The 21683-nt window shown below is 46.6% G+C and overlaps 1 long non-coding RNA gene across 1 annotated transcript in view; it reads left to right on the top strand.

The window, feature by feature from the left end:
- Window positions 1-21022, top strand: part of LOC137144430 (uncharacterized) — a 29167-nt gene extending 8145 nt beyond the window's left edge. The window contains exon 2 of the long non-coding RNA XR_010917399.1: window positions 20617-21022. This is a non-coding gene — a long non-coding RNA (uncharacterized lncRNA). The remainder of the gene's footprint in view (window positions 1-20616) is intronic.
- The last annotated feature ends 661 nt before the right edge of the window (window positions 21023-21683 follow it).

The raw sequence follows: 21683 nt of genomic DNA, 5'->3' as shown, positions 1-21683 counted from the left end.
GCAGCTGTTTGCTTTATTTGTGCCTAAGGCAGATGGTGCCTTGGACATTCAGTCCACTCATGTCCCACATCTGGCTAAGGCTGGCCAATGATCAGTGTTGTTTGCAGGCAGGTATTGTCTCTTCTCCCACAAAGCCACCAGGGGATGAGGGTCTAATCTAACCGAGATGTAGAGGGAGTTGTGCCTGGAAATTGCTTCCCCACCCTTCATGCTATCCTCATCACTCCTTTCTCTTCCCACCACATCACCCAGATCCAGTGTTACCACCTTTGAAATGCAAAAAAAACTGGCAACCCTCTCGCTGACCTCCACAAAGCAAGCCCATGGCAACCCCAACCCCAAGGCAACTTTGCAACTTCCCCCCCCCCCAACAACTGTTTAGAGTAGATAGATAGAGAACACATATAGATAAGATTGATTAACCTCACTCTCGGGTGACTCAAACCCTCTCTGTCACACGCGTGGTGTTCTTGCATGTTGGTTGGCAGACAGCTGCCGTATTTCCAGCAGTTTTAATCTGTTATTGCTTAAACTGCGGAAATGGGAACACTGCAGCAGCTTTAGCTGGGCACAGAACCTTTTAACATTAGACCTCAGTGTATTGTGGTGATAATGCAAATCTTTAGACCTACTTAAAAAACCCAGCAGATTAAATTATTTTTCTAGCAACTGGCAAATCCATAAAAAACCGGCCAGGTCAGTCAAATACCGGCCAGGTGGTAACCCCACCCAGATTCCCTGTAGGCAGCGTTTCCTGCCTAGCTGACAAAGGGGCTGCTTCGGGGTAGCAGGATGGATTTCTTGTCTCTTTCATTGTTTCTGTCCTTCCTCTCCCTGCTCCTTCTCCTGGTTTCCCTCTTTCTTTCTTGTGCCCTCCCCTCCTGGTTCCCTTGTCTCTCTATCCCTTGTCATCTGCCAGCTCTCTAGTCCACCCAAGGGCATTCTGCTGCTCTCTCCCACTCGGTCAACTCAAGGTTCCAGGCCTGTGGGCCTGAAGACTTTGAGGCATGGGAGGTCCAATTCTGAGTAACCCTATTAGCTTCAGTAAAGCTACTCACATGAGTAAGGGCTGCAGGATGGGGCCCTGGGTGCTGCTGCTGCTCCCTCTCTCTCTGTCTCGGTAGATACAGACAGAGATCTCTGTATGCTACATAGAACGTAGTCTTTTCTTAGACAAAGCCTCTGTTTTGCTGGAGTTGATCTTGTGTAATTGGTGTGGCAATCACGTGCCCCGTATCTCTGCCTGAGAGGAGGAGATCACACAGAAAGGCAATGGCAGCAGCAACAGCTCTGTAGTCCCAGGCTGCAATGTGCTGGTGGCACTCACAAGCAGTCGTAAATTCCATTTCACTCATATCTGCAAAAGCTGATGCAGTCAAATAAAGCTGTTCTGACAGCAGCGTTTAATAGCCCTGCTGTCTGCAAAACCTCGGGTTCACATACTCGTTGACAATGGATGTGTGTTTTTACAAAGCTAGAATTTACTGTCTTAGCACCGGATTTACGGCCCAACCAGCCACTCAATACCCCTACGCACAAAGTACTGAGAGGGAGAGAAAGACAATGTTTGTTCAGACCAAAAAGCAGCTTTTGTGCTTCCCTGCTTGCTGAAGTCAGCAGAAAATTAACTCATCAGTCACCATGCCTAGGGCATCAGGAGGAAGCCAGCCAAGCCCCGGGAAGGCAGACAATGGAAGCAAGGTGTCTGTCCTTCCAAAGTCCTTTGTCTTTTACCGTGCGTGTTTGAGCTCTGATTTGAGCTGTGGTACTGGTTGCAGTGGTTCGAGGCAAGACTGGCGTGAGGTTCTGCAGGCTCCCTGTCCCCCAAAATTATCCCATCTCCCTCCCCACCTCTGCTATTCATTTGGAGTGGGATGTCTTTTAGATGAGACATGGAACCAAGGTCCTTGGCACCTGTGGCCATTAAAAATCAGTGCTGTTCACAAGGGCAAGGGCACCCTACACGTATTCCAGCTTCACTATTAATGACGACACTGGAACAAATCCAGCTCTGGTTCAACTCCATCAACTTTAATAGAGTTGCAGCAGGGAAGAATTTTGGCTCATTCTGCCTGCTTCAATTCCCTCTGCAGTTTCAACTGGATATAGCAGTTTTTGTTTCCTGCCTTGTCCCATTCCAGTGCACTGTTGCATTCCACCCCAGAAGTGGCTGCATTTCAGTGACTCATAATGGTGCATGACAGTGCTTTTTTTCCTGATTGCAGTCAAGTCAGTTTCTAATACTTTTCTGGAAATAAGCAGTTGAACTTGCTATCTATATGACCATGGGGGTGCCTGTCAGAACTTGCATGGCACACAGCAGTGCTTGTAATTACTATCAGGACCAAAGGCTGCATGGTTAGTCATCTTATTACCACATGGATCTTCTTGGAGCTCAAACTTTTTCTGCAGTGTTTAACATTTGGGCTTGTTCTTTATAATGCAGGCAGTAGTCGCTCCATGGTTAAAGGTGCAGCAAGCTATCCTTATTAAGGTTAAGATTTTGTCACTGTTATTTTTAGCAAAAGTCAGGGACAGCCCCCAGGCAATAAACAAAAATCCACCGAAGCCCGTAACATGTCCCTGACTTTTACTAAAAATAACTGTGATAAAATGGGGCTGACTGGGGGGATGAGAGCCTGAGCCCCATGGGGGAGAGGGGTAGTCAGCATCCACTGCTGCTACAGTTGACTGTTCCGGGGCCTCCTGCTGCCCATGGTGGCTTGGAGCTCTGGGTCTGTGATCTGCGGGGCCAGCTCTGGTCCCGCCTCCCCAGGGCTGAAAAAGAAAATGTCACGGAGGTCTCTGGAACCTCTCTCATTATAAAGCCCTATTCTTTCTAACACAGCCTGGTCTTCAGTAGGAACGGTTCAGTTGTGCCAGCGAAGGTTGTGATAGAGGAAAGAACTCACAAGTCATCTCATTTATTAATTAGTATCTAAGCTAAATTTCAAATCAAAACTTTTGATGGAAAGTTCGGATCATGTACAGTCCATCCAGTTGTCTGCAGGGCCTCATGGAGGTTTTTGGGGGCCAGAGGCAAAATCTGTAACTGAAACAAATTAAAAAACAAACTCAAGGATGCAAAACCATTCAGGGGAGGCCTAGGTTGCAACACCACTTGGTTTGGGGGCCCTCTGAAAAGTAGGCCTGGGGCAGATTGCCTCTTTTTGCATTCCCCCACCTCCAGGTGGCCCTGACTATCTATCTCCCTAGCTATCTAGATGAAAGATTTGTATGCTGCCTTTCAGCATAGTATCTCAGTCTCCCAGGTTGAATAGATTGGCAAACTTCATAGGACCTTCAGCTTCTCCCCTTTCCTTTGTTACACACAGCTTTACTTGTGCTTGGGTTCCTCCTTTTGGGAGGGGCAGTGGTTTAATGTCGTTCTGGTTGCGGTACCAAAGAGGTGGGGCTTGCAGCATTCCCAAAAGATGATCAGCGTCTGGGGTGGTGTGATCACCTCTGGAATTTGTTCTACATTCCTGTGGCCCAGGCATCACAATGTGCATTGCTCCAGAGGAGTGCAACTGTCTTGGCAGTTCATACATGGAAGGAGTCAAATAGGTCGTTGGAACCCTGCTACCGAATTGCATGGGGTGCGTTCAAAGCCCTGTAGAAAGATGCCATTCTCTGATCAGCTCCAGAGCTTTGGAGAGTTGTTTCTAGAGAGCTCTAGGGCTGGTCTACACTAGAAAAGTAGACTGACCCAGACACGTCACTTAGGGGTGTGAAAAACCCACACCGCTGAGCGATGTAATGAAGCTGACCTAAATCCCTGTGTAGACAGCACTAGGTCAATGTTCGAATTCTTCCATCAAACTGCCTATTGCCTCCTGGGGGGGTGGATTACCTATGCCAATGGGAGAACCCTTCCTGTCAGCGTTGGTAGTGTCTATGCAGAAGCACTGCCATGGCGCCACTGTAGCATTTCAAGTGTGGACAAGCCCCTAACATTCATTAGAAATATTCACTTGGTTTGTATAGGGCTTCTCCTTGATGGCTCCTTCTGCCCATGCACCACTCCTCTGCCTCAGATCCCTGGGCTCCTCCTGGGAACTCCCGTTCTGCTTCTGGCCCTCCACTCTTGCCCTCCTGCCTTGGGTACCCATTCCCCTCCAATGTTCTTCTCCAGGGCTGCTTTCACGGAGCTGTTTGTATTCCTGAGGCACCTGCAGCGCGCGTGCGAGTGTGTGTGAGAGAGAGTCAAACTACATAGTGTGGGTGAGAGGGGCTGGCAGACCTCATGGCATGAGTGAAAGCAGCAAGGCCCCTCCAATTCACATCCGCTCCGTAGCCATTCACAGAGTTTAACAAACCTGGGAGATGACAGTCTCTGCTCCAAGGAGACTGCAGCCTGAGAGGAGGGGAGTGAGCGGTGCAGAAAAGCAGGGCAAGTTGAGGAGGAGGAGGGCACTTTGGGCAGGGTAAGAGAGAGGCTATCCTGTGGCTGGTGCATGGTACAATGGCATGAGTGGGGAGAGACCAAAGGTAGCAGAAAGAAGAGAGGGTTGGATGGGGTATGGGGGAGGAACTGGGAGCAGAGATGCAGGCAGGGGCAGCCTTTGGCAGAACCTTGCAGGTGGGGATGAAGAACTTAAATGTAATACTGGGGGAGAAAGAAAGCCAGTGGAGGAGAAGGAGGTATAATGGTATCTGAATGGCCTCCTCTAGGGTGGAAGGGCAGTTCAGTCTCCATGGCTCATTCAGCCCTTGGCCTCTGAACTGGGGAGGGGCAATTAGCAGCAGTCGTGGTGGTGGTGGTTTCTGTGATGTCCATTGGAGGTTGGAGTGAGACCACCCATGCCCCCATCCCAACAGAGAGCTGTGCCTCTATTGACCAGTGGGATGCACTCCATGTGCCAAGTCCCTCACTGACATGCTGAGGAGGAAAATCCCTTCCCAGCCCCACGTTCTTTGACCTAGTTAGCCAAGCCTCCATCCTCTCCTTCAGCTCTCACCTTTATCCACTCAGTCCCCGGTGCTAGCCAATGTGTTGTCTATTCCCTTGGTTACTTCTATAGGAAAGCACGGAAACACCCTCCTAGTCACTTTGCCCCTCCCTAGGCATACGTGCCCCCCTGGACACAGGGCCTAGCCCAGAAGCTGGGGAGCATCTTTCTGAGGGCTGCCAGAAGTGTGTGTGTCTGCTGGGTTTCTCCCAGGGGCGTTCAGCAGTGCAGAGGCAGAAGCAGGAGTGAAGGGAAGTGGATGCAAGGTGGGAGTTTATATAATCTGGGAGGAGTGTGGATGAGTGGGTGGTTTGGAGACCTTGTAGGTGGGCTCTAGGGTGAATCCTCCTGGGGACTGATTTTTGGAAAATACCGGCCTATTAGTGCAATTAGATCCATTCCCAAGGCAAAACATTGCTATTCATAAAGAGTTAGCTGAGCCTCAGATGGCTCAGCAGTATCCAGAGAGAAGCAATGTCCACCAGAGACAGGGAAAGCACCCAGGCTTCCCTTCAGTTGGGCAGAGGTGGAACTTTGACAAAGGGCGGCTGGGAGCCAGGGACCTGCTGCAACACACCCCACCACCCCGGCACACTGCTTTTCGTTGCCTCCCTCTCGTGTCTGGATGCTGTCTCTGTAGACTGCGGGTGGTTTGGGGTGGGGACGTTCTCTTCAGACATGTCTTGAAGACACTTCATGCACACTTGGTCTCATGCAAATTATTATGATTGCTTTAGTAAACTCCGAGCCCCCATGGAAAGGAGACTGGGACCAGGGTCATTACTGTAATTATTTATGTTGTATAAGCACCTGGGAATCTCAATTAATGTGGGCTCCATGCAGGGTACTTGGCACACTCGCAAGTGACAGACCTGCCCTAGAGAGCCATCTACGTATCAGACAGGACACAGCCGGTGGATGAAAGAGGGTGTGGTGTGATGGGAGGACAAGGTAGCCACAAAACAGACAGAGCTTAACAGAAGTAACAATCGGATCAGAGGAAAGTCCCCGTTTCCCATTGGGCCTGCATCCGATCATTCATTCAATTCTCTCTTAATCCACCATTGATTCCTGCAAAACTCATCACTCTCACATAGGCAGGGTGTTGTGCAAAGGCGATTATACGGCCCATGGGCCATTTCGCTAGCAGGCTCTAATTCAGCCCAACAGCAAGCAGTAAAGGCCTATTTTAGCTTCTCTTTAGTGAGGCGCTAGGGCTGACCATAGGCACTTGTGCAGTGTTCTAAAGCGGTGCAAAGTCCTACTGTTCTGATTGGGTGCAGTCTGACACCCACAATACACTGATGTGAAGGACTGCAGTAGGTACTGGGCAAGGATGAACTGGGCCCAAGCAGTTGCCTGAAGCCCCCTGACACAACAGCAGCTCTAAAACCCAGGCAGAGGGAAGCATAATTTGCCCTCAGAGAATTTAAATGACTTGGCCAAGGTCCTACATCAAGTCAGTGGCAGAGGCAAGAATAGAACCCCGGAGTCCTGCTGCCTAGTCTTCTGTACAAACCACTAGACCCCACTTTGAAGAACAAGTGGCTGCCGTAGGAACAGCCATAGGTGGAGCCAGGTGGCAAGTCCAACTCCAACTAGTTGGCAGAGGCGGGGTGAGGCAGCGACATTAGTGACCTTGCTGATTTATTCATTAGACAGTGTTTAAAAGAGGGAGAGGATTGATTTGTCTGTCACACATAACACCAAGCCAGGAGGTCTGTGAGAAGAGGACTAATTGCGTATCTGATATGGAGGCGAGAGTCTGACTCATCCATTCAGGCAACTTTTAATTTTATTTTCCTGCCATTCAGTCCTTCCACTTTTCATTCTTTCCACTATCTTGGGCAGCTTATTGATGTGAACCTAAATTTAAGAGGTTATTTTGCATCTAAAAGTAGACTAACTAGAATGCAATGAGATGTAGGAGCAGACTCTGAATTATTATTTGTTGTTGGGATTACAGTCGTGGCTACAGACTCCAGCTAAGATCAGGGCACCATTGTGCTAAGCACTGTACAAACACAAAGTGGAAGACAGTTTCTTCCTTGAAGAATTTACAATCTATGTAGTCAAATTGGAATTATTCCATTTTACCAACGGGAAACTGAACCACGGAGAGGTTAACTGATTTGCCCAAGGTCACACAGGAAGTCTGTTGCAGTGCTGAGAATGAGATCCCAAATCTCTTGAGTTCTAGGGTAAAATTTTCAAGGTGATTTAGGACCCTACACCCCATGTTCAGAAGCTTTTTAGGCATTTAGGGCCAGAGTTTTTGAAGGTCTGTAGGTACCTACAGCTGGGCACTTAGTGGGATGTTTAAAAGCCTAACTCATTTAATAGCTCCCAAGTGCCTAAATTGCTTTTGAAAATGAGACTGTGGCTCCTAAGTCACATAGGTGATTTTCAAAATGTTATCCTAGCTCAGAGCCAGGCAACCCTTCCAGTCTGGCTGTGTAATCCATCCCAGACTATTACATCGCAGGGCTGCCCATTGCTCTTAGTTCATATCCTTTGTGTGCAATGCGTGGTGCTTACCCAGTGTTTCCTTTGCAGTCATTGCGGAGCGGGGATCTGTTTTTTGCGCTCCTGTGAATTCTTGCAGAGTGTGAATAATTTGCTAGGCTTTGTTTTCTCAGCTGCCGTCTCTGGTTTTATTGTTCTCTAAGCTTGCTGTAAAACCTCCTATCTTATTCATGACAAAACACCAGCATCACTCCCTCATCCTCATAACTGGAAGCTGAGCAAGTTGCTCTTCCCCCTCCAGGGGTGGCATCCGAGGATTCTCCTTCCAAAAAAGAAGTGACTAGTGCTGGAGATGGGTGAGATCAATTTAATGATCCTGTCCCTTTTTTAAACTGCATTTCTTATATATTAGCACCCACCTTTCTGTCTTCATCCTCTGAGCTTCTCCATCCTTGCTCCAGCAGCGAACTTCAACCTGTGCCCTGAAGGAATGGAGAGAGAATCATTCTGCTGGGGTATCTGAAGGGAATTCAGTCTTTGTTCAGTACTGGGCTTCGTTCGCTGCCAGGGACTCCTAACCCTGAACTGGTGACAGTCTTTGGGGGGCCATTAAAGTCAGTTGAAAGACTTCAGTGGGTGTGGAATCAGGTCCTTACGAGGATGTGAGGGAGAATTCATTGTCCGTACTAATTTGGTTCTTGGATTCTTTCTCACTGCTCTGGTAAAGCAGGTGCTTCAAAAATTCATACCCCTACAGCAATAAATACCCATTTGCAAATGGAGGGAACTGAATTTTCCAGTTCCTTTATTTACCTCTAGCATTTTTTTACTCTGTAATTTGTGCTCCTCCTCCACAAGTTTGGGGCCTTTATTCTCTAGTTGCATGGTTTTGCCCCCTCCCCAGCTCCATCACTTCCTGCAATCAGCTTATTGAAAGTGGTTCTGTCTTGTGTTGAGAATAATCAGTCAGTTAATTATATAAATGAAGGAAGCCCAGCGTCTGACTCCTGTTGCAAAGCAGAGGTGGCATGAGTCTGCTGGTTTGTTTATGTGCATCCAGTGAGCTGTTCCTTTAAGCCATGTATTACACCCTATGCAGGCTTTAAGACATAAACGAAAATGCCAGCTGAGCAATTCCTGGGCTCTTTGGAAAGCAAAGAGGGATTAATATACGAGAACTGAATGCCCCCCTCCCTACTCCCTTCATCCCTATGCAGATAAATGAGGGATACCCTCAGTGTGAGGGCAGCATGGTTGGAAAATCAACTGTTCTCTTGCTGTGGAGTGATTTCAGATCCCCTCCTGGGGATTTGAGAGAGGACAGCAATAAAAGTAACAAACAAACTAATGATGGGTGATCCTCCAAAGATCTGGCTAATCCTGCTTTGCATTTCTGTGTAGTGCCTTCTGTCTGTCGATCTCAAAGCACTAATGAATTAAGAAACACAACAAATCCCTTCTTAAGACTTGCCTCTACTGTGACGCTGGTGGTGAGCAGCTTAATGGTAATGGCCAGGCAGGTGGCCTGTCAGTGGTTCATTATTCTCTCTTGTTCACTTGCCAGCCCTATGAAACCACCAAATTGGACACTTGTTAAGAGATGCTTTGAATTCCTATCAGTGCCCTCGTTGTCTTTCCTTCCCTCTCCCCGCATTGATTTTTATACCCACCTCTCACAGCTTTGTCCCTAGTTAGATTGTCAGCTCTTTGGGGCAAGAACTCTTTTTGTTTGTTTGTTTGTTTGTTTGTTTGTTTGTTTTTCTTTTGTTTGTACAGTGTCCAGAACTATGTGGCTCTGATCTCAATTGGGGCCTGATTTATATATATGACAAATAAGGATCCCTGTGAGACTTGTTATCCTCATTCTGCTTTCCTTCTGCCATTTCATATGGCTGCTCCCAGTCCTGTCTGGGCTGAGGAACCCCAGAAGTATGGAAATTTAAAGAAAAGAAAGTTGGATGGAAAAGGTTAAGCGAACTCTTTCTACCTCATGAATGGTTTGGGTTGGAGGTTCAGTGTTGAAAAGGGTGGGAGCATCTTTTAATGGTTCTGAATCTGAAGACTTCTATTCCCAACTGTGCCACTGATTTAGTGTGCAAACCTGGGCAAGTCTTTTCACCCCTCCGTGCCTCAGTTTCTCCATCTGTACAATGAGGATAGTGGTAGAGCAGTATCATGGTGGGGGTGGGTGGGACAGGTCTGTGAGGCTAAGGAACTAATATCTTCAGAGAGCTCTGGTGCTACAGTAGAATAATGCACTATTTAATATTCATTGACTAATATTGTCTCATTTCATTCAGTGTAAAATGATCTCTGGACTGTTCTCCCTGTTTCTGAAGAGACCCAGGGTGAGACAAGCAACATCATTTGGGAGAGAATAACTTAGAGGTTAAGAGGCATCTCCCACTGGTGGAGTTAATGGGCTGCACTCCTGTGCTAGCTATTCATTTACGTAGCACACACGACTACAAGCCTTACAGGTGTTCGCATCCATCACCATTGTGGGGAGTTGGGTCATCGCTCTGGGATTCTAACCTTTTTAAGTCACTTCATCACTTGATGTTGAAAAGACAAAAATAATGAACCTCTTGAAAGGAGGTGCTGGTTGTCGTCCTCTTCTATTGTGGCATTCTTTGGACACCGGTTAGAGAAAGCGAGAGTCAAAGAGAACTTGTTGAATGACTAAATCGGCTTATAGAGCTTTGTAGCGATTTATTCCGCTCTTTGGTCCTTTGGGTTTGTGTGCCTCTCGTAAATGAGCTTATTATTCTATCATGATTCATGGCTCTGCAGAGGGAGCAGAGGGTGCCTATGCCGCCAGGGAAAAGAGAGGCGCTAGCGTTGGAATATTTGAAGTGTAGATCAAACTGAGGTAAAGCTGAAATGCAAAGGAAGGGAGGGGAAAGGAATGACTGTCCATATAGAGGGCTGATTGACAACCACGCGTGTGATGCAGCTTGAGCAGGAGATGATTCTCCATGATCAGTAGCCTCTGGCCCCCATTTTAGGGGCTTTAGAGATTGCTGAGTCATTTGATGCTTCTCTGTATACTATGTCACCACTCCCACCCTCTCTCAAGGGCAGCTTCCAACTCCCAGTCTTCCTTCCCTGTGGATTTTCACATTCATCTTTCCTTCCTCCAGGGATCTGCTCCCTCTTCACACAGGGAAATTCAGCCTTCCTTCTCTGGCAACTGGGTTTCTTATGGGGATGATCTGCTCCTCCACAGATCAAGCTCTCTGATGAGTCCTTCCTGCCCCAGAGATCAAACTCCCCTTAGACCATATGATATGTTGTCCTACTTACTGACACTGCACAGCTGGCTTAGTCACGTGGAGCCCCTTTGTCACTGAAGATTAACGCCACAAATGGAAACCAGCAGGCGGTTTGAGACGGGCCTTCAAGATGTCCCAGCCCGTCATCCGTGTGTCTGATGTAATCTGTCAGTCAATGTCTCCTTGGCAAGAGTGTGACAGTTTGAACCAGGCTGTTCAGCCAGATGTCATAGCATGTTTAGTGCCTCGGAGTTTTCAAGGCAAGAAATGATCCATCTTTTAGTCCCTGTGTTTGTCTTTCCAGGGCATTGAGTGGGAGCTGTGTCTCTCACTGGGCTCACCTGGACATGAACTAGGTGTGCTTTCTCTGAATTGTTCAGTCCCAGGCTAGGTCAGAGGGCCATGGTGCAAGCCAAGTAGATCTAGTCTCAGTTCTGCCTGATTCCTTTTAGCTTTCCCAGAGACACTCTCAGCAAAGGGTTCCTTGCCTAGAACCTGACAGCTGCTGGTGCAGCTGTGGCTGTGTTCACTCATGCCTGATCTTGGGAGATCTCATCTGATCCTGTTGTCTAGAGTCACTGAGGACGTCAGGGCCTGATTCTCCTCCCCTTTACACTTGCACCGATCAGGAATAACTCCTCTGAAGTCAATGTTGTTACACCAGGTGAATAACAGGACAATCGGGCTCACAGTCTTCATGTTTACTTTGTCCTGAACTTTCTCACCCTGCTTCTCTACTGATGGACCCACATTTCGGGCCTGGAACAGCCTTACTTTCTGGGCAGCTGGTAGGGAATTTATTCTCTGTGTTTGTTCCGTTGTGGGTTTGGTGCTCCAACTTACTGAACCTTGCTCTGCCTTGTTCCTTATTACTTCCATTGTGGAGATTGGAGACGTGTCTGAAAACAAAAATGTCTTAGGAATGGTCAAACCAGTTCAGACCAAATAAATGGCGTCCTGAATGATGACTCCAGGCTCAGTCTGAGCTGCTACTGAGTATGGAGGCGTGTCGCCTCATGTTGGTTCATTTTTAAAATTCTTGCTATTTTCTGTTTTCATTTATTTGGGGGTTTCTACCATGGGGGCTAGGTATGGTAGCATCAGCCCATCCCAGAGCAGGCAGCTCCAACATATTGTGAGAGCTTCGTTTTCTGCAACTTTCAGTCCTGGTGAGCAGACACAAGAGGTCCTGCAGGAGCAGTTTGTCGGTGCTTTGCTTATCTTGCCTCAACCAGCAGACTCCTGATGGTGCCCACTGCTAAACTAAACCTAATAAAACAGAGGGAGGGAGGCAGGAGGCCAAATGCCTCCAGCAGCCTCACTGGATTCAGTGAGGTTTTGCACAGCATCTACATCAGCACAAAGTAGCCCCTGGCTGAAAGCCATCTGCGGAGGCTCCTGGCACTAACCATCTGTTAAGTGTGTGTGTGTATCTTTGCATTTGCCTGCTGTGCCAGATTTTCCCTGAAGCTGGGCCCCTGCAGACTGGGATTTCTCCAAATCCACTGGTCAGAGTCAGGAAGAGGCAGGGAATCAGCCTGACGCTGGGCCAGGGCTCCATGAAATAGTGCAGGTAATGGGAGACTCCTGCTTGCGCTCAGGCTGAATTTGGTGCGTGCCATTCCCTGTATTGGGCAGACCATGGCACTTGGGCCATGCTCCAGCAGTCAAGGCGAGGGGTTTAGTGCCTGTTTAACATGATCCCTTTCAAATGTGCCGATGGATGAAGGAGCTACTTCCTGCCAATCCATTAGGAGGCACTTTAGCATCTAGGCTGGAGAGGGTTATGTAGGCTGGCAATCGGCAGCTGGCTTGGGGGAGCATGTAATGGAGTGGTTAGCTGTTTGCATGGGGTGGAAAGAAGCGAGCCAGTGAAGCTTATTGTGGTTTAAAGAGAAACCAAGTAACCGGGTAGATAACAAAAATGTCATGTCCCTTCTCTTTTTATCATTGCTATTTATATTACAGTGGTTCCTAAAGGCTCAACTGAGATCAGGGCGCCATTGTGCGAGGTGCTGTGCAAACACATAGTGAGAGAGGCCCCACCCCGAAGCTTTGCAATCTAAATAGACAAAACAGCCAAAGGGGGTAACCTGAGGCAGAGGGAGATTGTGTGCGCTTGGGCAAGTACACAGGGAGTTTGTTACACAGTCAGAAGAGAATCCAGATTGCCTGAGTCTCAACCTGGCATGTTAATCACAAAATCATCCTTCCAGAAATAGATCATGGCAATGGGCCCAAGCTAGAGGCACAAATAAAATTCAGAGCTGGGAGAGACTGATGCGTCTTCACTGGAGCTGCAGCTGCTTGCCCCAGCTCTGTGTGTGACTTGGGGCCAATCTGTGCCGTGGAAATAAGACAAGAAACATCGAAGAAAGCGAGTTTGATTAAATCTGAGAGAGAAGTCCTGGGGAGGAAAAGGGAAATCTACTAGGAGAAATTATAGGGTGTGGGTTTTTTTTTTTGTTTGTTTGTTTTTTTTTTTAATTATGGTTTTAATGGCTGAAGTAATAAGGAAGGAACAGCTCAGTGTTGAGGAGATGTGGAGGCTGGGGGTAGCAGCAGGAGCACAGCCAAAAGCACTTCCTCCCCAGAATGGGGGAGCATCTCAGCAGCTGTTAGAAAATGCCACTGAATAATCAAACCTAGTGATGACTGATGCCTTGATGTTGTCACTACTTAGGAGAGGTGCAGGGTGAGCTATGGATGTAGTCCTTCAAGGTTCTGAGAGCCTTTTGTTATGGTCTAAGGGTCCTCAGCTGTCTGAGAGTTCAGGACTAGGCTCCCTGCTTGTCTGGAGTAAAGCACTCTCTGTGAAAGGCTTGGTGTTGAATTGTGACTCTGCCAGTTGGTCAGTTCCCTCTAGACTCAGCACAGCATGTGGGCTGGGCTTTTCAAAGGAGTTTGACAGGCTTAGGGGCTCTGAACACATTGCGATTCAATGGGATTTGGATGCCTGATTTTCTTAGGCTCCTTTGGTAATCCCAGCAGTTTTCCTCACTGAGGTCTATGACGCACACAACAAGAACAAATGGATATAAACTGGCCATCAACAAGTTCAGACTTGAAATTAGACAAAGGTTCCTAACCATCAGAGGAATGAAGTTGTGGAACAGCCTTCCAAGGGGAGTGGGGTAGGGGGAAACCTAGCTGCCTTCAGGACTGAGCTTGATACGTTTATGGAGGGGATGGTATGATGGGATTGCCTACAATGGCATGTTGGCCATCTGCAGCTGCTAGCCACAATATCTCCAATGGCTGGTGATGAGACAGTAGATAGGGAGGGCTCTGGGTTACTACAGAGAATTCTTTCCCAGGTGTTTGTCTGGTGGGTGGTGGATTTTCTGTAACTTGAAGTCTTTAAACCATGATTTGAGGACTTCAGTAACTCAGCCAGAGGTTAGGGGTCTATTACAGGAGTGGGTAGGTGCAGTTCTGTGGCCTGTGATGTGCAGGAGGGTCAGACTAGATGATCATGATGGTCCCTTGTGACCTTAAGATCTATGGGCCTGCATACTAGGGGCCAGATTCTGACAGCTGTATTCAAGTTGAACACTACCATGAGTAGTTGCTCATGTAACTATATTGTGGTCTTGTACCAGATTGATTTACTATCAGTAATGGATTCTTTATCACTTGGAGTTTTTTGTTCAAGATTGAGTGTCTTTCTGAAAGATCCACTGTAGCTCAGCCATAAGTTACTGGGTCTGATGCAAAAATCACTGGGTGAAATTCTATGGCCTGTGTTATGCAGAAGTTCAGACCAGATGGTCACACTGCTCCCTTCTGGCCTTAACACCTCTGAATCTTTCAGCTTTCTGGAGCAAATCACACTGGTACAAGGCCCATCTTACACTGTTGCAGCACAGCTACCCTGGGGATTTGCGATGATGTAGCTACAGTGGGACAAATGAAATTAACAGAAACAGGGCCTTCCAATGCCTACTATAGTAAAAGCTACTTTGCTGATGAATCATAACACTACTTGACAATATAAATAAACAACAACAAAACTGCAAAGATCAGCTGACCCTGAAGGCCCTGGTCAGCACATATCTATCTGGGTTTCTTCTGTTATACATAGAAGAGTTATCTCCCGGAAGGGAATGCTCCAAGCCATACTTTTCTCAGTGGGAAACATGGACTTGCTGAATAGAAGACTGAACTATGAAGATTAGCCTGTGCCCTCCAACAGCTGATGATTGGCTCAGCAAATGGGCCAGCTGTGGGGGCATATTGGAGACAGGATACAAGATGTGAGTGGAAGAGGAAACCTGGACAGTCTCAGAATGGCCTGAGGACAGGGTTGTTTAATGCTCCTTTCACCCACAGCATATGTTCGGTATCGAGGAATCCTTTGCTATGCACACATGGTTTACTGGTTACAGCCATTGGGTTCAGAGCTGGGGCAATGGCGCGTGTGCGGGGAATCACATCACTAACCTGAACAAACTGTCAAGGACTCTCTGGGATCCAGTGATTTAGAAAGGAGGTCAGAGTTTTTCAGATCTCAGCCCACTATAGTTAACAGGGGGAAACCAAAAGCTTCTGGTTGGCTCTCCCTATAGAGTAAGGAGCCTCCTGAAGGGAACACAGTTGAAATAATTCTCCTCTGCTCCCTCTTCATCCTGGTCCTGATTGAGGAAAGCATTCAAGAACGTGATCAGTTTTAGGCACGTGTTTAAGTTCCAATGAAATCAACAACGCAAAGCTTCAATTTTCCTTTGACTTCACTGGGACCTAGGGCTAAAGTTAAGCACATGCTTAAGTGCTGTCTTGAATAGGATGCTTCCCTGAAATGAAGCCTCTGGGAAGAGTCGGGCCCATTAGTAGGTCTTTGTTGTTTACATTTCTGTAGTGCAGAGGAGCCCCTGTCATGGACCAGGACCCCACTGTGTTAGGTGCTGTACAAACACAGAACAAAAAGACAGTTCCTGCCCCAAAGGGCTTACAGTCTCGGAAGGAAACCCAGGATGGATTGAAGTTTCTCTTGCCCCCACTCATGGACAGGATCTGGGCCTATGCACAGAACAGCGTGGGGAAGAGCAGGGTGGAATGAACATGGAGACTGAATTGCCTTTCCATTCACTTTCACAAAGAAAATCTGACAGATAAAAATGTACTGCATTGTTTCTGGACCCACCGGGGTGTCTCCTGAGCTGAAGTATTGTTTACACTTCCTTTGCATTGTGGGCTTTCTGTTTTAAAATTGAACATGCCTGTAGAACAAGTTTTTATGTAACTTCATTCCTCCAGAGCTTTTGTACACCACATGTGTGGGAAAAATCTTTCCAGCCAGCAGGGGCAGACAGAAGTAAAATGGAAGCTTAGCAGTTTCAATTGACCCTTCAGAAAGAGTCAGCCTGAGTCTGGCAATTTTCTTCAGTCTCCAGCAGGTTGATAATGTTCCCCATATCTCCTCAGGCACAGAAGTGGAGAGACGTGGGTAATTACCTGCTATTGCTACTATCTCCATATCAAAGTAGCATTGGTAGCTCGGCCTACCTGACCTGATCAGCAGTTTCCATATCTGACTCCTGTGATTCTGTGCTAACGAGCCACTCCTTCATAGTGTGGCAACCAAGGATTCATGGAGGTTGTATCAGAACATAGCGAGAATACTGGGGAATTCAGAGGATGACCTGTTCACCTTGTGTGTGTGTTAGCATTTGCTTGCTGTATTTTTTGGTGGGCCTGTGAAACTACAGATTTCCATGCCTCTTCATTCACCCCACTATGCACAAGGCTGACTTGAGGATTTTCTTAAACTGCTGAGATTATTCTTCACTGCCTTGCTTTACGTTAAAAAGTGTATGTTCAATCTTTGGCATCCCAGACTCCTGGCTCCTCTGATATCCTAAAACTATTAGTTCTCCACTCATCCACAATGTCTTCCAGGAAAAACAGGAGGAACAAGACCTGCATTTCTAATTTAAGGAGCAAGCGGAGAACAAAACCCAAAAGCTGCCAGGCCATTCTTCATACACCGTAGGGAAGCAAAAAAAGACACGCACCCATTGCAGCTTACCTTTAAATATAATATTTGTAGCCCTTCTGAAGGGTGTAGTGGATGGGAATAGGCTAGTATCTCTTTAAATAGTTTGTGAGCCCTCAAGTGGTACTCGCCACCATGTTCTGTGTTTTGAGAAGCTGCCAGAAACCAGTGTGAATGTAGCTACTCTGTGTGTGTTTGTGCACTCCTACTTTGAAATGGGTGTAGATTGAAGTGCACTAAGGACCTGTTAGTGTGCATCACCAGGGTCCTCATGGATATTTAGTCCACTGCAGGCTAGCATGGGATAGATTCACACCCTGCCTTGCAGCAAGCTAAGTTTTGCGTGTGGGCAAGCCCAAATACAATTATTGGGGACCCAGTGTGTGGTTTCTTCATGTTGTAGTGTAAAAAGCAAAAGACACAATAAAGGAGAATGAAGAGGTTGAGAAGGGAAAGGGTGTTTTGGCAAAATTCCAGGGTCACAGCAGCAGAGCTTTTCTGGCTCACAAATGTAAGCTACCCGTTGATATTACATTAATATTCTCGAAGGCAAGGTTAAGTCATATTCAAATAACCATTCCTCACAGGCTTTGTTAATAAGTTCTCTGGGAGATTTTAATTTTAAAACTGAAAAAAGCCCACATCACCCAGCACTCCTGTCCTACTGGACAACAAATGGTGGGGACAGACCTGCCTAGAGTCCCAAACTCTGCCTCCTGCTGGTCATCTGCAATTTCATTTGAGAATGGTTGGTGTATTTCTTTCCCCTAAGAGACATGGTCACAGCATCTAAACACAATGAAAGGAAAGGGCGTTGTGCATTTGGCATGGGGCTGTATTTCTAGGCTGGAAATAATGTGATTTCTTCTGTTCTAGATATAAACCAGCTTTTCCGTTTGGATTGCAGAGCTGGAAAATGTGTTTTTTTGATAATGTTCCTGTCCTGCTTGATCATAGCCTGTGCAAATACAAAGCACTGCTCCTATGTGAAATTTGTCTGGGGTAGCGCTGGGAGGATCTGTCTGTCTGCACCTGTACGTATGTAATAATCTGCACGTGCTTGTGGTGTTGAGTAATTATCTGTATTACAGTAGGGCTGAGAGGCCAATAGTTGTAGGCACTGTACTTACAAGTAAGACACTCTTCCCTGCCCAAAAAGCTTAAGATCTAGGCAAAGCAGGTAGAGGAAGTGGTGGTGTCCCCATTTACAGAGATTGTGATTTGCCCCAGGTCACTCAGGGAGTCTGTGGCTCAGCCAGGATTTGAATGCAGATCTCCTGAGTCCTTAACCACAAGCCCCGACTTCTTTTCCAAGATGCCTGTCTGAATATGTTATACATGTACCTGAGTCTGAATGGGAGTCTGTATCTACATGTCGGACTTTGCACATGTCTGTCTTTTAGTTCAGGCATGTCTGGGAGGAGCTTGGGATCTTGTAACAGATGCCTGTTGCAGGCAACATACACACACCTACATAAAGCGCACGCAACTGGGGAGCTGGGAACGGAACCCTGGTCTTTCAGCTCCAAAAAACCATAGGTCTCCCCTCCCCCCCGAACTAGAAGAGAGCTCCCCTGACATCGAGCGCTGACAGAGTGCTTTTATTTATTTATATGCTTTAGCTGCTCCTATCTATACCACAGGACCCCACACAGCAAAATATTTACAAACAGAAATGCTTTTTTATTTTCCTTTCTGTGGTAAGCACTCAAGTGTGTGTATGAGACATAGAGCCACGCGTCCTCCTGAGTTTGTGTGGGAAATGTGAGCACTGAGATGTTTAGTACATATACGGTGGGTACTTCTTCTGTGTTGCCAGCCTTCAAGAAGAGAATAAGCCTGGATGTCTTCAGTGCAGGCCTAGAGCCTCAGGGATGCGTTTGCTTCATGTTTAATGAAGAGGAAGAGGATTCTAGAACATGTAGACTTCAAACACTGGTAAATGCCTTCAAGTGTTTGGAGGGTGTGAAAACCACGGAGGGTAAGGAACTATTTAGAGTATAGCCATGGGTATAACCTCCCAGGTATGTGTACCATGAAGTCAGGTTCATGAACTGTTTGATATCACAGTTGGTGCACACAGCTTTACAGTGCCTGGTATTCAGAAAGATGCTCCGGTATACAGGGCTCTGTTACATCACACCTGAAGCCTAGATTTTTATCTGTAAATGTTGGTAAACATTGATTTCATTGTGTACACACAAACTGATGAAAAAACATTTTCATTGACAACAGTTGAAATTTACAGCTAGGCAAAGTAAGAAAAATGCTGCTTGAAAACTTATTAGAGTTTGATGTAAGGATAATTACTTTGTATATTTTGATATGGAATGTTTGCAGTTTGTGTGTTAATGGTGGTAAAGCTACATTTTTGAATCTCCGCATCTAGTCATTAAATAATTATTGCCCAAGACCCCCCCATAATTTACCATAACTGAAAATTTAAAGTATGAAATGAATGCTTAAAATTCATAATTTTGCACAACTGTGAAAATTTAAATTGATAAAAATAGAAAAAATGCTTAATAAACATTTATATTATCTGTCAAAATTATATTAAAAAAATTTAATTCTGCCAAACCTAGATACAAGTTTTAGGTGTGTCAAAAGGTAAAACAATTAGATAGTAGACAGGAGTTGGAGGAATTATAGAAGGTAATGTCCCAGTGCACTGCCTCTCTGCTAGAACGAGCCACAAGGATTTGGAGTAAAAAATTTCTCTTGCCTCCGGATTCTCTCAGCCAAATCGGAGAACTCCACTATAATGCCTTTTCTCTCTCCTTCAGAGAAATGAAGTAGAAATAGATTCTGCTGAGCTGACACTTTGTGGTCACAGGGAGTTGGCTGAACCAATCACGGAAACAGGAGAAACACCAATATGACTCATCCCATTGATCTATCCTGAGAAGCCTGGTCCAAACCCAAAATGTGATGTTGCTGTTCCTGGGCCATTTTGTGAATAGCTGGAGAGAGGAAAAATTTCTCTGACTGTGATGGTTTGTGAGCAGAAAATTGTCATGTGCCTCTGTTGGGTTACAAACATGGGACATGCTCTGATCCAAGCTGATTTCAAATAGTATTGCAATCTGAACCGAATGTGTGTAGAGCTATGTGGAATTATTAAAAATAATGTTATGAAATTAAGCAATGGAAAATTTGTAGTGAACTATTAGACTGTGGCAGTCTCCTAAAAGAAATGGCTTTAGCCCTGTTTGAGATCTAAAGTGAACAGGAGCTGTGGGATAAAAATCAGAATTTATCATCATTAAATCAATTGCAGGTTAATTTTTTCCTTTTCAAAATGTATTTATTCACATATGAGTCAGAACATCATTAAAAGTATAGATCAGTAATTTGAAAACCTGGGCACCTAAAGTTAGGCTTCTGAATCCAAATCTACATTCCTTAAAAAAGAAAGTTTCTTGTTTTTTGGAGGTGCTGAGCATTAACAGCTTCCACTGAACAGTGCATGTTGAATCAGGTCTCTGGTTCATGGTGATTGGTCTTGCAAGTCACTTGGCCTTGCTTCTATTCCCTGATTGTATGAGCCTAACTCCTATAATTAAGAGGAGGGCTTGAAGAAGCTGCTGCGGCCTTGCGTTTTTTAGGGACAGAGAGCAATAGAAGCTGGATCGTAGATAAATGAGGCTAGGAGGATTTACAGAACTGGAAACCTTTTCCCATACAGGTCTGTCCTGAGGCGTCAAGCCTAGAAAAACATAGGCTGCTGGAAGATTTCTAGGCTGTGCACAGAGTTTAAAATGGAGGCTCCTGGACTGGAAGAGCTGAGGCTGCTTAGGGATTCATTGCCAAAGCTGTATTTCGCCTGGCTCCAGTCCTCACTCTCACAAGTGTGAGAAGATCACCAAACTCCTCTCACAAAGTAAAGATGATAAATAACCAAATTTTCTTTTGAATTACATGCCAGTTCCAATGAAATGCAGCAGCAGTCTGGACTCCTAAAGAGCACATGGTACAAATATCTCCCTGAGCCAGGACCTGCCAGCCTGCGAATGTTAGGATGGAACAGGAGGACAATTTCCCTGCTGATGAAACACTGTCTTGCTCAAGGGACAATATTATTGCTGCTATTTATTATTTATGCAGAGCTATCGGTGTGTGTGGTGCTTTATAGTCCAATAAAGTCCCTTCCCTGACGACCTTCTCACAACTCTGGAGTATTACAAGGAGGTGCAGTCAAGGAACTGAATTCTCTCTACACCCCAACATAGGGTCTGGCCACTCTTTTAAGGTGTCCTGGGTGTTGGGGTCAGGGTAGCTTTCTCTTCTCCTCTCCTTATCTGCAGATGGCATCTGTGAGGTCATGTCTCTTATTTCATATGCATTCTGAGGCTGTCGGCAATAGGAATGAGCACACAATAAAATCGACGCTCTCCCAGCCCTGGAGTTTTTTGAGTTTTACAGATTGCCAGCCATCTGTTGCTTCACCAGCTGCTTACAGTGCGACAGGAGATTTATTTCAATTCAACGACACAACCTCTCCAGGGAGTGGAGGAGCAAGACTGGCACCCCCCGCCCCACTCTCATATCTCTGAGGCCCTGGCATGGACTCCGACTCCTGGGAGGTGTAGGGCGTGGAGTTGAAGGTGAGAACAGAGGAAGAGGAGAGGGGGCTTGGAAAACGCAGCCAAGCTCCTGTTTCACACAGCAGTGCCCAAGCAGGTCTGTCATGGAGACATGCTGGCTTGGAAAGCAGAGGGAACATGAGTGCAAACCTGAGGGGAGCTGATCCTACCAGAAGTGGCCCAGCCAGAATTTCCACCCATCCACCCTAGCACGCTGGGCTCAGAACTGAACAGAAGCCCTACTCCGAAAGAAGCCTGGAACCCTCCGGTTCCATCCTCCTCTGCCCCCGCAGGTTGAGGCTGGCCATCTGGCCCAGCGCTGCTGTTTGCTGGGAAAGTGGGGCTCTGTCAGGCATGGCGGGCAGGGGTGGAAACATATTCTGCTGGTGTGAGACAGAGGCCATGCAGG

This window comes from Emydura macquarii, unplaced genomic scaffold (genome assembly GCF_026122565.2).
Source record: "Emydura macquarii macquarii isolate MOO-44397 ecotype Brisbane River unplaced genomic scaffold, CSIRO-AGI_Emac_v2 contig_3451, whole genome shotgun sequence".
Taxonomy (NCBI): Eukaryota; Metazoa; Chordata; order Testudines; family Chelidae; genus Emydura; species Emydura macquarii.
This window is presented reverse-complemented; position numbering and strand designations above follow the sequence as displayed.